This window comes from Tasmannia lanceolata, unplaced genomic scaffold (genome assembly GCF_043159265.1).
Source record: "Tasmannia lanceolata isolate RefF3 unplaced genomic scaffold, GAP_Taslan_0.1 ptg000012l, whole genome shotgun sequence".
In the NCBI taxonomy this organism is placed as follows: Eukaryota; Viridiplantae; Streptophyta; class Magnoliopsida; order Canellales; family Winteraceae; genus Tasmannia; species Tasmannia lanceolata.
Window position 1 is genome coordinate 20440468 of NW_027518689.1, and position 18627 is coordinate 20459094.

Genomic DNA, 18627 nt, shown 5'->3' on the forward strand with positions numbered 1-18627 from the left:
TTTTTTGGAATGTATGAAAAATAGAAAAACCATGCAAATTGATTCATTAAAAGAAGAGGGTAAATTTTCTAAAATATTGCAAAATGAGATCAGGAAGAAGAGTTTTAAAAATGGAAAAAGTCATCTACAAAACTTCAAAATCTCAATTTTATTCAATTAATTAACAAATATTAACGATAAATTGGGGAAACCAATATTTAATCTTGAAAAATGAATAAATAACTCGCAATATTTATCCACTTTGAACAATAACTTCTATATATTTCCCTGCTAAATGACAAAATGTTAAAAAGAAAAAGAAAAACAATATATATGGTGCTCCGACAAACCCTAACAATGAGTGGATTTTCTCAAATAAAACAAGAAAATGAATTGTTAGGATGCATTTCATGTACTTAAGAGTATTTTGGCCATTGTACTTAACACACACACACACACACACACACACACACACACACACATATATATATATATATATATATATATATATATATATAGAGAGAGAGAGAGAGAGAGAGAGAGAGAGAGATATTAGTGAGGGGGGGCTGGGGGAGAGCTCTCACTCCAACTCACATTCATCTCAATCTCATTTTCAACATGAATAAATATCTTACATTTTTTCAAATGTGAAATATTTTCAATTAATTAATCAGTCAACTGAAGGCAGAACATAAAACCAACAAAGGTAGACATCAACATACCAAGCTAGCACCCAAACATGTAAAAACTAGCAATAACTAGAGATGCAATCAAAAAAATAGATATAAAGGGAAATAGGGGAAAAATAATTGTTGAACTCAAAATTTTACAAAAAAAAAAGAAAATGAAAGGGATAAAGGTAAAATGCCTTAGTAAAAAAAGGAAAAAGAAATGGTGGTTACAGATTATGTTTTCCCTAAAATAAAAGGGATAAATGATGAGGTTTCGTAACTTCCCATAAAAGAGGGATGTTGAAATCGTGGAACGAACGGTAAGGGTGAGCTGATCGTTGGTAACAGCTCTAATAAGAGAAAGTGAAGATCGTGAAATTGAAGATAAGCGATGAGTTAGCATTAGCCAACGACACCAAGAAGCTCTATAAATAGAGGAAAGATACTTTTGAGAGGGACCGGATCATTTGGAGAGAAAACGACGCAAAAGGAAGAGAAGAACCAACAAAAAAAAAAGAAGAAAAAGGCAAAAAGGTAAACAAAAAAAGACTTCTCAAACTAGCATTTTTCTTTTCCCTATTTACCGACTTTCTCCGAGAAGCAGATAAGTACTTTTGAGTCCTCCTCGGAGATTTAAAAGGAAGAAGACCTTTTCTTACGGGAGAAATATGATGAAGATGTTAATCTTAAGATCTTAAATTAATGTGCAAATAGATCCGTGCAAATAAACTAGAATACAAAAGAAAGATTGTGAGACTTACCTCGGTCGGCCATGGTGGTGATCGATCGGGCTAGGTCTTCTACTGCCTCTCTGGTCCGCCTGGTGGGAGAAATCTCCCTTTGGTCAGTTTAGATGGCAGCAGAGACGAGCCCCTCTATTTATAGAAAAAGACTTATCGTTCCACCCACAATAAATCCTAATTGGCTTAATCTATTTAACCAACGGATGTAGTTGAATCTAGGGCTACATTAATCATCCATGTCTCAATAAGGATGAGATGCACTGATTACCTTAAAATACCCTTCACTGATCACTGTGGAAACAGGTAACTCCAGTAATTTCATATTTAATCTCATTCTTCAATCTAGACTGTCGATCTTAGATCAATGATTGACAATAAAAGATCCTACGTTCTCCCACTTGGCAAGCATTGAATACATATCTAGACTGGAAGACTTCTTGGCCAAATAAGATTAATGTGATGACATCTCAAAAACAGGATCACATCTCACAAGATTCTAACAACGAACCATAGAGGTCAATACTGCATCAAACGGTATACGACCAAGTATGATCACAATTACTAGAAATCTCGTTCACAAATGATCGCCGACAAGCATGGAACGTGTAGTATGGAAATACCGTACTTTTTGTGATCATTTTACGCTAAATCCAATATTGGTCAACCTTTGTGCTTTTCTCCTGAAGCTCTCATGTGAATAATAATCGTCGTGCTTAACTGTAAAACTTAAGGCACTTTTGCTTCTTACCTGAAGCCCTTATGTGACTATTACCATCATGCTCAAGAATTAATGCTTCTTACATGGAGTCGACTACTACGGTCATGCTTAAGTATGAAACTTAAGGCTTTCATTCTAGGAATATTTCCACAATTACCCAAATGATAACACATTCCTTGACCGATATCAGAATTTTTTATTAAATCAATCCGGCTGCGCTCTAAGTAACTTTAAGAGCTGCCTACGTACCCGGAATTGGGATCAAGCCTGCACGTAGTTCTTGTTATTCTTTACAATATGTCAAAATTAAAATGTGCTCTCACTAACCAAGTACATTAAAGGATTAATCAACTGAAAATGGTCTCTGTACTTCGATAAATTATTTTTGACCAATTTTTATTAGCTCTAAGAAAACTTTCTCCATTTACTACTTGAAAAGTGACTTCATCTTTAATTTGAAGCCTCGGGCTTGTGAACATCCACTGCTTTTTTCTTCTTTTCTAGCCAAGTTGGATATTGGCGACACTCTATCTTCTTATGTCCCTTCTTCCTGTAATGGAATCATTTAATAACATGGCTATTCTTAGTCTTGGGATCATGTAGCAGCTTCGACGTGTTCAGCTAGAAAGGTTCCTTAAAGTTTGGCTTCTACCTTTGAAAAGTGAACTCTTTAGCTTTCTCATGTTGTATCACGTAAGCACCTTTAGTTCTTTCTTTCTTCAAACGATCCTCGTCTTGGACACATACGGAGATCAGCTCATTCAGCTCCCACTTTTCCCTAAATGCATTATACGTGGTCTTTAGTTGTCCAAATTTTAACGGAAGTAAATTCAAGGCCAAGGTACTATAAATGAATCTGATATGTCTACTCCCAGAGACCTAAGTTTAGATCCCACGTTTATCATTCGTAAGATGTGCTCGCTCACACTTTCGTTTCCATCACATTTCATGTTAATCACGGTATTCATTAAAATTCCAGTCTATGCTTTCTCATATTCAACAAATTTTTGCACCACCACATCCAAGAAATCCTTGGCTCATACTCAGGAATACCACCCCTGATTACCTCAGACATATACCTACACATGATTAGAATACATATTTGATCGGCCATCACCCATCTTTCATACTTGGCAGTCGCTTTACGAGAGCAATATTCTCATTGTTTGGGCGGATCATCTTCTCTAAGATCCAAGTCAAAATCCATGATCCCTGAACAATCGCTGAGTGTCACTATCGATGGTAGTTGACTAGGTATAGATGAAGCGTTGATTACTATAAAAGTCAAATTGAAACTACGTCACCGACGCTTTTATCTAGTTTCTTTTAAGAATCCCCTCGAAGTCCTACCACATCCATGTAATCTCTCCTTTGGGATAAGATCATAATGTGCAACGGTCCTGTCTAGAATTTTACAACAATTTCTTTAATCAATTCACTAGAAGTCCAAATTACATCTCAGTAATCAACTACATCTAAGTAATCTCTCCTTTGGGATAAGAACACAACATGCAATAGTCCTTTCCAGAACTTATCGCAATGCCAACCGATGCAAAATACAATAGCTTTCGAAAATATCAATACCTTTGGGTTGAAGAGATCTTCTAGGCTATTAGACTTTCTTCGATTGCATGTGCCGTCTTGAATTGAGCCAAGTAGGGCTTTCCTTTGGGCCAACCACTACCTATTATAATTCAAAATGCAATTTCCTAAAATGATTTGGAAAGTCATTTAGTTTCCGTGAATGGAACACTTTAGTGGTTAACCACTCACTTCAACTCTTTCCAGATCATGTGAATAGGACAATTATATCAATGCTTCCACTTTTTTAATGATAATTCATCATATAGAGTTTAATTATTGTTATTCACATGCTATAATTCATAGAAGATTTATTTTACCAATAGTAAACCTAATAAAGCAATATTCCATGAATATCCTTGATACTTAACTCAACTCAACTAAGCCTTTGCCCCAAACTAGTTGGGGTCGGCTGATGAATCCTTTAGAAAATTTTCATGAAGAAGGTGAAAGGATCTACCCGGCTCAAATTGACTAAGTCTAATCCTGACACTAGTTGGGTTCGTCTACATGGATCATTTTCTTCCATTCTATCCTATCCAAGGTTATGTTATCTGTTAAGTCTAGCCCTGAAGTCTTTCTTCACTATTTCTACCCAAGTTGTTTTCGGTCTGCCCCTACCTCTTTTTACTCCATCAACTTGACACGAGTCACTTCTTCTAACTGGAGCATCCAAACGCCCACGTTGGATATGTCCAAACCATCTTAAGCGGTACTCCTTCCTTGATGATTCTTCAAAAGTATCTATCTATCTTTGATAAATAATTATGGGACAATTTATTGTACTATCTATAAACAAAATAATTACAACACCCCCCCTGAAATTTTTTAATAATTACTAAAATGCTCATGGACTAATCATCATGATTAATAAATCACCTTTGGGCAATTATAATAATAACTAAACTTATCTAGAGCACTTTATCATAATTATTAAAATTAGATAAATTTATAATACCAAATTATTTTCAATCTACTTAAATAATTTCTCAAAATCAGTCAAAGCATAAAATCAAGGGTATTATTTCCAAAGGAACACCTTAATTATCAAAACCGAACCTTACACAAATTATAAAACATGTAAGAGTGACGAAATCAATAAATGTGTCTGTGTGTGTTCATGGCAAAACTTCCAGGTGCCATTAGCCATACTGAAAAAGACTTATACCATACACAAAGATCCCTTTAGAATCTCTTCCTAGAGACTCAAAAGTCAGAAGACCTTTCTTCTCAAGGAGAAATATGATAAAGATGACGGATTCCCAAAAGGAAGGAATTCTCCTCAGGGACAAAGATGATACAGTTCCCCAAAAGGAAGGAAAAGAGGATTCCTTTAGAATCACTTCTTCGAGCCTCGAAAGGGAGAAGACCTTTCTCCTCTGGGAGAATAATGATAAAGATCATGGTTCATCAGAAGGAAGCAAAAGAAGATCCCTTCAGAATCTCTTCGTAGAAACTCAAGAGGGAAAAGACATTTCTTCTCTGGGAGAAAGATGATAAAGATGACGGTTCCCTAAAATGAAAGAAAAGACGATCACTTTAGCATCTCTTCCTGGAGACTAAAAAGGGAGAAGACCTTTCTCCTCAGGGAGAAATATGAAGGTCCTTTTAGAATTTCTTTCCGGAGACTTAAAATGGAGAAAACCTTTCTCCTCCGGGGAAAGATGATAAAAGATCACTGTTCCCTAAAACAAAGGAAAAGAAGATCCCTTCACAATCTCTTCCTAGACCCTAAAAAGGGAGAAGACCTTTCCCCTCCATGAGAAATAATAAAGATGACGGTTCCCCAAAAGGAAGGAAAAGAAGATCACTTTAAAATCTCTTCCTGGATCATCAAAAGGAAAACCATTTTCCTCCGGAAGAAAGATGATAAAGATCACGGTTCCCCAGAAGCAAGGAAAAGAAGATACTTTTAGAATCTATTCCTGGATCCCCAGAAAGAAAAGACCTATATCCTTAGGGAGAAAGATGATAAAGATCATGGTTCCCCATAAGGAAGGAAAAGAAGATCCCATTCGATTCACTTCTTAGAGCCTCAAAAGAGGAAAAACATTTTGCGTCCGGAAGAATAATGATAAAGATGACAGTTCCACAAACGAAGGAAAAGAAGATCCCTTTAGAATCTCTTCCTGAAGACTCAAGAGGGAGACGATCTTTCTGCTCTGGGAGAATGATGATAGAGATGACGGTTTCCTAAAAAGAAGGAAAAGAAGATTCCTTTAGAATCTCTTCTTGGAGACTTAGAAAACCTTTTTCCTCAGGGAGAACGATGGTAAATACGAAGATTTCTTCAAAAGGAAGGAAAAGAAGATCCCTTTAGAATCTCTACTTAGAGATTCAAAAGAGAGAAGACCTTTCTCCTCTGGGAAAAAAGATGATAAAGATGACGGTTCTCTAATGGAAGGAAAAGAAGATCCCTTTAGAATCATTTATTAGAGTCTCAAAAGGGAGAAACCATTTCTCCTATAAGAGAAAGATAATAAAGCTGACGGTTGTTCAAAAGAAAAAAAAAAAAAACCCCCTTAGAATCTCTTTCTAGAGACTTAACAGGGTGAAGACTTTTCTCCTCTATGAGAAAGATGATAAAGATGGTGATTCTAAAAGGAAAAGAAGATACCGTTAGAATCTCTTATTAAAGACTCAAGAGGGAGAAAGATGATAAAGATTATTGTTCCTCAAAAGGAAGGAAAAGAAGATCCCTTTAAAATCTGTTATTAGAGACTCAAGAAGGAGAATACCTTTCTCCTCTAAGAGAAAGATAATAAAGATGATGGTTCCCCAAAATGACGGAAAAGAAGAACCCTTTAGAATCTCTTCTTGGAGACTCAAAAGGTAAAAGACCTTTCGCCTCTTTTAGAAAGATGTTAAAGATGATTGCAGAAGACCTTTCGCCTCCTTTATAAAGATGTTAAAGATGATGGTTCCTCAAAAGGAAGGAAAAGAAAATCTTTTCAGAATCTCTTCTCGGAGCCTCAAAAGGGAAAAGACATTTCTCCTCCGGGAGTAAGATGATAAAGATGATTGTTCTTGAAAAGGAAGGAAAACAATACCCCTTCAGAATCTCTTCCTAGAGACTCAAGAGGGAGAAGACCTTTATACTCCGAGAGAAATAGGATAAAGATGACAGTTCCTCAAAAGGAAGGAAAAGAAAATCACTTAAAAATCTCTTCTTATACGCTTAAAAGGGAGAAGATCTTTCTCCTGCAGGAGAAAGATAATAAAAATGGCGTTGCCCCAAAAGGAAGGAAAAAATATCCCGTTATAATCTCTTCCTAGAGACTCAAGAGGGAGAAAACCTTTATTTTCCGTGAGAAAGAGGATAAAGGTGATTGCTCCTTAAAAGGAAGGAAAAGAAGATCCCTTAAAAATATCTTCTTAAAGACTAAAAAGGGAGAGGACCATTCTCCTCCAGGAGAAATATGATACGGTTCCACAAAAGGAAGCAAGAGAGGATCCCTTTAGAATATCTTCCTAGAGCCTCAAAAGGGAGAAGACCTTTCTCCTCTATAAGAAAAATGATAAAGATGACGGTTCCCCAAAAGGATGGAAAAGAAGATCTCTTTAGAATCTCTTCCCGAAGACTCAAAAGGGATGTTTTTCTCCTCAGGGAGAAAGATGATAAAGATGACGGTTCTCCAAAAGGAATGAAAATATCCCTTCAAACTCTCTTATTTGAAACTTAAGAGGGAGAAGACAGTTCTCCTCCGGGAGAAAGATGAAAATGATGACGGTTCCTTAAAAGGAAGAATAAGAAGATCCCTTGAGAATATCTTTCTTGAGACTCAAAAGGGAGAAGACCTTTCTCCTTAAGCAGAAAGGTAATAAAGATGATGGTTCCCCAAAAGGAAGGAAACGAAGATCCCTTTTGAATCTCTTCATAGAGATTTAAAAGGGTGTAGACCTCTCTCCTTCGGGAGAAAGATAATAGAGATGAAGGTTCCCCAAAAGGCAGGAAAAGAAGGACTTTCTCCTCCGGGAAAATAATGATAACGATGATGGTTCCCCAAAAGGTAGGAAAAGAAGATCCATTTAGAATCTCTTCTTGAAGACTCAAGAGCGAGAAGACCTTTCTCCTCTGGAAGAAAGATGATAAATATGACGGTTCCTTAAAAGAAAGGAAAAGAAGATCCCTTGGGAATCTCTTCCTAGAGACTTAGAAAATGTTTCTCCTCCAGGAGAACGATGATAAAGATGACGATTTTTTCAAAAGGAAGGAAAAGAAGATCCCTTTAGAATCTCTTCGTAGAGACATAAAAGGAAGAAGACCATTCTCCTACGGGAGAAAGATCCTAAAGATGATTGTTCCCCAAAAGGAATGAAATGAAGATCTCTTTAGAATCTCTTTCTAGAGGCGGAAAAGAAAGAAAACCTTTCTCCTCTAGGAGAAAGATGATAAAGATGACGGTTCTAAAAAACGAATGAAATGAAGATCCCCTTAGAATCTCTTCCTTGAGCTTCGAAAGGGAGAAGACCCTTCTCCTTCGAGAGAACGGTGATAAAGACGGTTTCCCAAAAGGAAGGAAAAGAACCCTTTGAAATCTCTTCATGGAGACTCAAAAGGGAGAAGGCCTTTCTTCTCATACAGATAGATGATAAAGATGACGGTTACAAAAAGAAAGGAAAAGAATATACCTTCAGAATCTCTTCATGGAGATTCAAGAGGGAGTAGGACTTTCTCTTCAAGGAGAAAGATGATAAGCATGACGGTTTTCCAAAAGGGAAAGAAGATCCCTTTAGAATCTCTTATATGAAACTCAAAACGGAGAAGATCTTTCTCCTAATGGAGAAAGTTGATAAAGATGACGGTTTCCTAAAAGGAAGTTAAAGAAGTTCCCTTTAGAGTCTCTTCCTGCAGAAGACGTTCTCCCCAAGGAGATGATAAAGATTATAGTTCACTAAGAGGAAAGAAAAGAGGATCCCTTTTGAATATCTTCTTACAGACTTAGAAGAGAAAATACCTTTCTCCTCCGGGAGAGAGATGATATATGGTTCCCCAAAAGGAAGGAAAGAGGACCCCTTAGAATCTCTTCCTTGAGCCTCAAGACCTTTCTCCCAAAGGAGAAAGATGATAAATATGACGGTTCTCTAAAAGGAAGGAAAAGAAGATCCCTTTAGAATCTCTTCAAAGAGACTTAAAAGGGATAAGACCATTCTCCTTCGGGAGAACGATGATAAAGATGACGATTTCTTCAAAAGGAAGGAGAAAAATATACCTTTAGAGTCTCTTCGTAGAGACTTATAAGGGAGAAAGACCATTCTCCTACGTGAGAAAGATCACAAAGAAGACGGTTACCCAAAAGGAATGAAATGAAGACTCCTTTGGGAATCTATTTGTAGAGCCTGAAAATGAAGAAGGCCTTTCTCCTCCGGGAGAATGATTATAAAGACGACGGTTCCTCAAAAGGAAAGAAAAAAATATCCCCTTATAATCTCATCGGAGAAGACATTTCTCCTCCAAGAAAACGATGATAAAGACGGTTTCCCAAAAGGAACGAAAAGAAGATTCCTTCAGAATCTCTTCATAGAGACTCAAATGGGAGAAAGCCTTTCTGCTCCAGGAAATAGATGATAAAGCTAACGGTTCCCAAAAAGGAAGGAAAAGAAGATCCCTTAAGAATCCCTTTCCTAAATACTCTAATGGAAGAAGACCTTTCTCCTTCGGGAGAAAGATGATAAAGATTACGACTCCCCAAAAGACAGTAGAAAGAAGATAACTTCATAATCTCTTAATGGAGACTCAAGAGAGAGAAGGCCATTCTCCTCAGGGAGAAAGATGATAAGCGTGACGGTTTCTCAAAAGGAAGGGAAAGAAGATCCCTTTAGAATCTGTTATTTGAGACTAAAAAAGGTGAAGATATTTCTCCTTACGGAGAAAGCTGATAAAGATGACGGTTCCCTAAAAGAAGTAAAATAAGTTCCCTTTAGAGTCTGTTCCTACATAAGACCTTTCTCCTCAAGGAGAAGATAAAGATGATGGTTCACTAAGAGGAAGGAAAAGAAGATTCCTTTAGAATCTTTTCATAGAGACTGAAAAGGGAGAAAGATGATAAAGAAGATGGTTCCCTAAAAGAAAGGAAAAGAAGATTCCTTTAGAATCTTTTAATTGAGACTCAAGATGAAGAAGGCCTTTCTCCTCAGGGAGAAAGATAATAAGCATGACGGTTTCCCAAAAGGATGGGAAGGAAGATCGTTTAGAATCTCTTATTTGAGACTTAAAAAGGAGTAGACTTTTTTCTCCTAACGGAGAAAGCTGATAAAGATGACGGTTACCTAAAAGAAAGTAAAAGAAGTTCCCTTTAGAGTGTCTTCCTACATGTGACCTTTCTCCTAAAGATGATGGTTCACTAAGAGGAAGGAAAAGAAGATCACTTTAGAATCTCTTCATAGAGACTTAAAAGGGAGAAGACCATTCTTCTACAGGAGAGAGATCATAAAGAAGACGGTTTCCCAAAAAAGAAGGAAAAGAGGATCCCTATAGAATCTATTCCCCGAGCCACAAAGGTAAAAGACGTTTCTCTTTCAGTAAAAAATTGATAAAAATGACGGTTTCCCAAAAGGAAGGGAAAAGAAGATCCCTTTAGAATCTCTTATTTGAGACTAAAAAAGGAGAACTTTCTCCTAACGAAGAAAGCTGATAAAGATGACGATTCTCTAAAAGGAAGTAAAAGAAGTTCCATTTAGAGTGTCTTCCTACAGAAGACTTTTCTCCTCAAGGAGAAGATAAAGATGATGGTCCGCTAAGAGGAAGGAAAAGAGGATCCCTTTAGAATCTCTTCATAGAGACTTAAAAGGGAGAAGACCAGTCTCCTATAGGAGAGAGATCATAAAGATGACGGTTCCCCAAAAAGAAGGAAAAGATGATCCCTATAGAATCTCTTTCCCAAGCCTCAAAATGTAAAAGACGTTTCTCCTTCAGTAAAAAAAAGATAAAAATGATGGTTCCTCAAAAGGAAGGAAAAGCAGATCTCTTCATAATCATATCTTGTAGTCTCAAAAGGGAGAACACCTTTCTCCTCCGGGAGAGTAATGATAAAGATGACGGTTATACAAATGGGAGGAAAAGAAGATCCCTTTAGAACCTCTTCCTAGAGATCCAAGATGGAGAAGACCTTTTTCCTCCACGAGAAAGATGACAAAGAAGACGGTTCCCCTAAAGAAAGGAAAAGAAGATCCCTTCAGAATCTCTAAATGGAGATCCAAGAGGGAGAAGGCCTTTCTCCTCAGGGAGAAAGATGATAAGCATGACGGTTTCCCATAAGAAAGTAAAAGAAGTTCCCTTAGAGTATCTTCCAACAGAAGACCTTTCTCCTCAAAAAGAAGATAAAGATCCCTTTAGAATCACTTCTTAGAGAATTAAAAGGGAGAAGACCATTCTCCTACGGGAGAAAGATCATAAAGATGATGGTTCTCCAAAAAGAAGGAAAAGATGATCCTTATAGAATCTCTTCCCCGAGCCTCAAAAGGTAAAAGTCGTTTCTCCTTGAGTAAAAAATGATAAAAATGATGGTTTTCCAAAAGGAAGGAAAAGAAGATCCCTTTAGAATCTCTTATTTGAGACTAAAAAAGGAGAAGACATTTCCCCTAACGGAGAAAGCTGAGAAAGATGACGGTTTCCTAAAAGGAAGTAAAATAAGTCCCCTTTACAATGTCTTCCTACAGAAGACCTTTTTCCTCTAGGAGAAGATAACGATGATGGTTCGCTGAGAGGAAGGAAAAGAAGATCCCTTTAGAATCTCTTCATAGAGACTTAAAAGGGAGAAGACCATTCTCCCACGGGAGAAAGATCATAAAGATGACGGTTCGCCAAAAAGAAGGAAAAGAGGATCCCTATAGAATCTCTTCCCCGAGCCTCAGCAGGTAAAAGACCTTTCTCGTTTAGTAGAAAAATGATAAAAATGGTGGTTACCCAAAAGGAAAGAAAAGAATATCCCTTTAGAATCTCTTATTTGAGACTAAAAAAGGAGATGACCTTTCTTCTGGCGGAGAAAACTGATAAAAATGACGGTACCCAAAGAGGAAGTAAAAGAAGTTCCCTTTAAAGTGTCTTCCTAGAGAAAACCTTTCTCCTCCGGGAGAAAGATGATAAAGATGATGGTTCTACAAAAGGAAAGAAAAGAAGATCCCTTTAGAATCTCTTCCTGTATACTCAAGTGGGTTAATACATTTTCCTCTTGGAGAAATATGATAAAGATGATGGTTCCCAAAATGGAAGGAAAAGAAAATCCCTTTAGAATCTCTTCTTAGAGACTAAAGAGGGAGAAAATTTTTCTCCTCTAAGAGAAAGATGATAAAGATGGAAATTCCCCATAAGGAAGGAAAAATAAGGAAATGATAAAGATGATGGTTCCACAAAAAGAATGAAATAAATATCCCCTTAGAATCTCTTCCTTGAGCTTCGAAAGGGGGAAGACCTTTCTGCGTCGAGAGAACGGTGATAAAGACGGTTTCCCAAAAGGAAGGAAAAGACCCTTTAGAATCTCTTCAAGGAGACTCAAAAGGGAGAAGGCCTTTCTTCTCCTAGAGATAGATGATAAAGATGACGTTCCCCGAAAGGAAGGAAAAGAGGATCCCTTAAGAATCCCTTCCTAGAGACTCAAATGGGAAAGTAAGGAAAAGAAGATCCCTTAAGAATCCTTTCCTAAAGACTCAAATGGGAGAAGACCTTTCTCCTTCAGGAGAAAGATGATAAAGATGACGGTTACCCAAAAGAAAGGAAAAGAAGATCCCTTCATAATCTCTTCATGGAGATTCAAGAGGAAGAAGGCCTTTCTCCTCAGGGAGAAAGATGATAATCATGACGGTTTTCCAAAAGGGAAAGAACATCCCTTTAGAATCTCTTATATGAGACTCAGAAAGGAGAAACCTTTTTCTGTTAAATCCTCAGAATCTCTTCATGGAGACTCAAAAGGGAGATGGCATTTCCCGTCCAGAAGGAAGGAAGAGAATATCCCTTCAAAATCTATTCCAAGAGATACAAGAGGGAGCATACATTTATCCTCCGTGAGAAAGAGGATATAGATGGCGGTTCATCAAAAGGAAGGAAAAGAAGATCCCTTAAAAATCTCTTCTTAGATAGCTTAAAGGGACAAGGCCTTTCTCCTCCGAGAGAAAAATGATAACGATGGCGTTGTCCCCAAAGGAAAAGAATATCCCTTCAGAATCTCTTCCTAGAGACTCAAGAGGGAGAACACATTTCTCCACCGGGAGAAAGATGATGAAGATGACGGTTCCCTAAAAAGAATGAGAAGATCTCTTTAGAACATGTTCCTGGAGACTCAAGAGGGAGAAGACATTTCTCCTCCAGAAGAAAGACGACCAGGACGATGGTTCCCAAAAAGGAACAAAAAGATCCCTTTATAATCTCTTCCTAAAGACTCAGGAGGGAGCATACCTTTTTCCTTCAGGAAAAAGATGATAGAGATGAGGGTTCCCTGAAAGGAAGGAAAAGTAAATCCTTTTATAATCTCTTCTTGGAGACTCAAGAGGGAGAAGACCTTTATCCTGCTGGAGAACGATGATAAAGATCGTAGTCCCCCAAAAGGAAGGAAAAGAAGATTCATTTAGAATCTCTTCATGGATACTCAAAAGAGAGAAGACCTTTCTCCTCCATGAGAAAAATAATAAAGATGATGGTTCTAGTTAACTTACTAACTTCTCAAAAAGCTTAAGCTGTTGGAGAAAGGCGTTATTTATCTTTTAAACTTTAACACTCCCCCGCACGTGTGGCCCACTTGGCAAACACGTGGCACATGTGGTCCCACTTTGGGCTGACCATCGCATGTGGATTTTTACTGTCCCGGAGGTTTTAACCCGAGACCTTTGGTTCTTATACCATGTTAACTTACCAACTTCTCCAAAAGCTTAAGCTGTTTGAGAAAGGCGTAATTCATCTTTTATACTTTAAAAGGTCCAAATGGGAAGGAAAAGAAGATCCATTTATAATCTCTACGTCGAGACATAAGAGGGAGAAGACCTTTATCTTCTAGGAGAAAAGATAATATAGATGACGGATTCGTAAAAGGAATCTCAGGAACATCCTTTAGAATCTCTTCCTAGAGACTCAAAAGGGAGAATGCTTTTCTGCTCCGGCAGAAAGATGACAAAGATAATGGTTCCCCACAAGGAAGGAAAAGAAGATCCCTTTAAAATCTGTTATTAGAGACTCAAGAGGGAGAATACCTTTCTCCTTTGAGAGAAAGATAAGAATATCCCGCAAGAATCTCTTCATAGAGACTCAAGAGGGAGACGACCTTTATCCTCCGTGCTAAAGAGGATAAAGATGACGGTTCCTCGAAAGGAAGGACAAGAAGATCCCTTAAAAATCTCTTCTTAAAGACTCTAAGGGAGAAAACCATTCTCCTCCGTGAAAAAAATGATATGATTCCACAGAAGTAAGCAAAAGAGCATCCCTTTAGAATCTCTTCCTAGAGCTTCAATAGGGAGAATACCTTTCTCCTCAATAAGTAAAATGATAAAGATGACGATTCCCCAAAAGGAGGAAAAGAAGATCCCTTTAGAATCTATTCATGAAGACTCAAAAGGGATGTCTTTCTCTTCAGAGAGATAGATGATAAAGATGACGGTTCCCCAAAAGTAACGAAAGTATCCCTTTAAACTCTCTTATTAGAGACTCAAGAGGGAGAAGACCTTTCACCTCTTGGAGAAAGATGAAAACGATGATGGTTTCTTAAAAGGAAGGATAAGAAGATCCCTTTAGAATATCTTCCTTGAGAATCAAAAGGCAAAAGACCTTTCTCCTTAGGGAGAAAGTTAATAAAGATGATGGTTCCCCAAAAGGAAAGAAAAGATGATCCCTTTTGAATCTCTTTCCAGAGACTTAATAGGGTGAAGACCTTCCTCCTCCGGGAGAACGATAATAAAGATGACGGGTCCCCATAAGAAAGGAAATGAAGATTTGTTTAGAATCACTTTCTAGAGCCACAAAAGGGAGAACTTTCTCCTTCGGGAGAATAATGATAATGATGATGGTACCCCACAAGGAAAGAAAAGAAGATCCATTTAGAATCTCTTTCAGAAGACAGAAGAGGGAGAAGACCTTTCTCCTTTGGGAGAAAGATGATAAATATGACGATTCTCTAAAAGGAAAGAAAAGAAGATCCCTTTCGAATCTCTTCATAGAGACTTAAAAGGGATAAGACCATTCTCCTCCGAGATAACAATGATAAAGATAACGATTTCTTCAGAAGGAAGGAAAAAAAGATACCTTTAGATTCTCTTCGTAGAGACTTAAAAGGGAGAAGATCATTCTCCTACAGGACAAAGATCATAAAGATGACGGTTACCCAAAAGGAATGAAATGAAGATCCCTTTAGAAGCTATTCCTAGAGCCTGAAAAGGAAGAAGACCATTCTCTACTGAGAGAAAGATTATAAAGAAGATCCCTTAAGAATCTCTTCATGGAGAGTCAAAAGGGAGAAGGCCTTTCTTCTCCAGGAAATAGATGATAAAGATGACGGTTCCCAAAAAGGAAGGAAAAGAAGATCCCTTAAGAATCCCTTTCCTAGAGACTCAAATGGGAGAAGACCTTCCCCCTTCGGGAGAAAGATGATAAAGATGACGACTCCTCAAAAGAAAGGAAAAAGAAGAACCCTTCAGAATCTCTTAATGGGGACTCAAAAGAGAGAAGGCTTTCTCCTCAGGGAGAAAGATGATAAGCATGACAGTTTCCCAAAAAGAAGCGAAAGAAGATCCCTTTAGAATCTCTTATTTGAGACTAAAAAAGGAGAAGACATTTCTCCTAACGAAGAAACCTGATAAAGAGGACTGTTCTCTAAAGGAAGTAAAAGAAGTTCCATTTAGAGTATATTCCTACAGAAGACCTTTCTCCTTAAGGAGATAAAGATGATGGTTCACTAAGAGGAAGGAAAACAAGATCCCTTTAGAATCTCTTCATACAGACTAAAAAGGGACAAGACAATTCTCCAATGGGAGAAAGATCATAAAGATGACGGTTCCCCAAAAAGAAGTAAAAGAGGATCCCTATAGAATCTCTTCCACAAGCCTCAAAAGGTAAAAGACGTTTCTCCTTTAGTAAAAAATGAAAAAAATGATGGTTTCCCAAAAGGAAGGAAAAGAAGATCACTTTAGAATCTCTTATTTGAGACTAAAAAAGGAGAAAATATTTCTCCTAACGGAGAAAGCTGATAAAGATGACGCTTCCCGAAAAGGAAGTAAAAGAAGTTCCTTTAAGAGTGTCTTTCTACAGAAGACCTTTCTCCTCAAGGAGAAGATAAAGATGATGGTTCACTAAGAGGAAGGAAAAGAAGATCCCTTTAGAATCTCTTCATAGAGAGTTAAAAGGGAGAAGACCATTCTCCTACGGGAGAAAGATCATAAAGCTGACGGTTCCCCAAAAAGAAGGTAAAGAGGATCCCTATAGAATCTCTTCCCCGAGCCTCAAAAGGTAAAACACCTTTCTTCTTCAGTAGAAAAATGATAAAAATGATGGTTCCAAAAGGAAGGAAAGGAAGATCCCTTAGAATCATTTCTTGCACTCTCAAAAGGGAGAGGACCTTTCTCCTCCGGGAGAGTAATGATAAAGATTACGGTTTCTTAAAAGAAAGGAAAAAAAGATCCCTTCAGAATCTCTTAATGGAGACTCAAGAGGGAGAAGGCCTTTCTGCTTAGGAAGAAAGATGACAAGCATGACGGTTTCCCAAAAGAAAGGCAAAGAAGATCCCTTAAGAATCTCTTATTTAAGACTAAAAAAGGAGAAGACCTTTTTCCCTTGGGAGAAAGATAGATGATAACGATAATAGTTCCGTAAAATGAAGTAAAAGAAGATTACTTTAGAATCTATTCCTTAAGACTCAAATGGGAGAAGACCTTTCTCCTCAGGGAGAAAGACGATGGTTCTCCAAAAGGAACGAAAAAGAAGATCTCTTTTGAATCTCTTCTTAGAGACTTAAAAGGGAGATGACCTTTGTCCTCCAGGAGAAATATGATAAAGATGATGATTCCTCAAAAAAAGGAAGAAGATCCATTTAGAATTTCTTCCTAGAGTGTTAAAACAGAGAAGACCTTTCTCCTCCAGGAAAGATGAAAAAGATCACTGTTTCCCAAAACGAAGGAAAAGAAGATCCCTTCATAACTTCTTCCTGGACCCTCAAAAGGGAGAAGACCTTTTTCCTCTGGGAGAAAGACGATACAGATCACGATTCCTCCGAAGGAAGGAAAAGAAGATCCCTTTAGAATTTCTTCCTGGATCTTCAAAAGGGAGAAGACCTTTTTTCCTCCGGGAGAAAGATAATAAAGATCACGGTTCCCCAGAAGGAAGGAAAAGAAGATCCCTTTAGAATCTCTTCATGGAGCCTCAAAAGGGAGAAGACCCATCTCCTCCAGGAGAAATATGATAAAGGCGACGATTCCCTGAAAGGAACGAAAAAAAGATCCTTTAGAATCTCTTCCTCGACACAAAAGAGGGAGAAGACCTTTGTCCTCCGGAAGAAAGATGATAAAGATGGCAGTTCCCAAAAGGAAAGAAAAGAAAAGAAGATCCCTTTAGAATCACTTCCTGGAGCCTCAAAAGGGAGAAGACGTCTCTCCTTCGGTTCCCCAAAAGGAAAGAAAAGAAGATATCTTTAGAATATCTTCCTGGATCCTCAAAAGGAAGAAGACCTTTGTCCTCCGGGAGAAAGATGATAAAGATCACGGTTCCCCAGAAGGAAGGAAAGAAGATCCCTTTAGAATCTCTTCTAAGATCCTCAAAAGGGAGAAGAATAAGATCACGTCTCTCCAGAAGGAAGGAAAAGAAGATTCCTTTAGAATCTTTTCCTGGATCCTCAAAAGGGAGAACAACTTTGTCCTCCGGGAGAAGGATGATAAAGATCATGATTCCCCGGAAAGAAGGAAATGAAGATCCCTTTAGAATCTCTTCACGGAGCCTCAAAAGGGATAAGACTTATCTCCTCCGTGAGAAAGATGATAAAGACGACGGTTCTCGAGAATAAAGGAAACGAAGATCCAGTTAGAATCTCTTCCTCGATACACAAGAGGGAGAAGATCTTTGTCCTCGAGAAGAAAGATGATAAAGATGGCAGTTCCCAAAAGGAAAGAAAAGAAGATCCCTTTAGAATCACTTCTTGGAGCCTCAAAAGGGAGAAGACCTTTCTCTTCCGGGAGAATAATGATAAAGATGATGGTTCATCAAAAGGAAGGAAAGGAAGATCCCTTTAGAATCTCTTCCTAGAAACTCAAAAGCAAAAAGACCTTTCTCCTTTGGGAGACAAATGATAAAGATGGTGGTTCCTTAAAATGAAGGAAAAGAAGATCCGTTTAGGATCTCTTCCCGCAGACTCAAAAGAGAGAAGACCTTTCTCCTAAGGGAGAAAGATGATGGTTCTCCAAAAGGAACGAAAAGAAGATGTCTTTTGAATCTCTTCTTAGAAACTTAAAAAGGAGAAGCCCTGTGTCCTCCGGGAGAAAGATGATAAATTTGACAGTTCCCCAAAAGAAAGGAAAAGAAGAACCCTTTAGAATTTCTTCCTGGAGACTTAAAACAGAGAAAACCTTTCTCTTCCCGGGGAAAGTTGATAAAGATTATTGTTCCCCAAAAGGAAGGAAAAGAAGATCCCTGTAGAATCGCATCCTGGACCCTCAAAAGGGAGAAGCCCTTTCTCCTCCAGGAGTAAAATAATAAAGATGACGGTTCCCAAGAAGGAAGGAAAGAATCCCTTCCTAAATCCTCAAGTCCTCAAAAGGGAGAAGACCTTTTCTCCTCCAGGAGAAAGATGATAAAAATCACGGTTGCCAGAAGGAAGAAAAAGATGATCACTTTATAATCTCTTCTTGGATCCTCAAAAGGGAGAAGACCTTTTTCTTTCGGGAGAAACTTAATAAAGATCATGGTTCCCCGGAAGGAAGGAAAACAAGATCCCTTTAGAATCACTTGCTAGAGCCTCATAAAGGGGAAGAC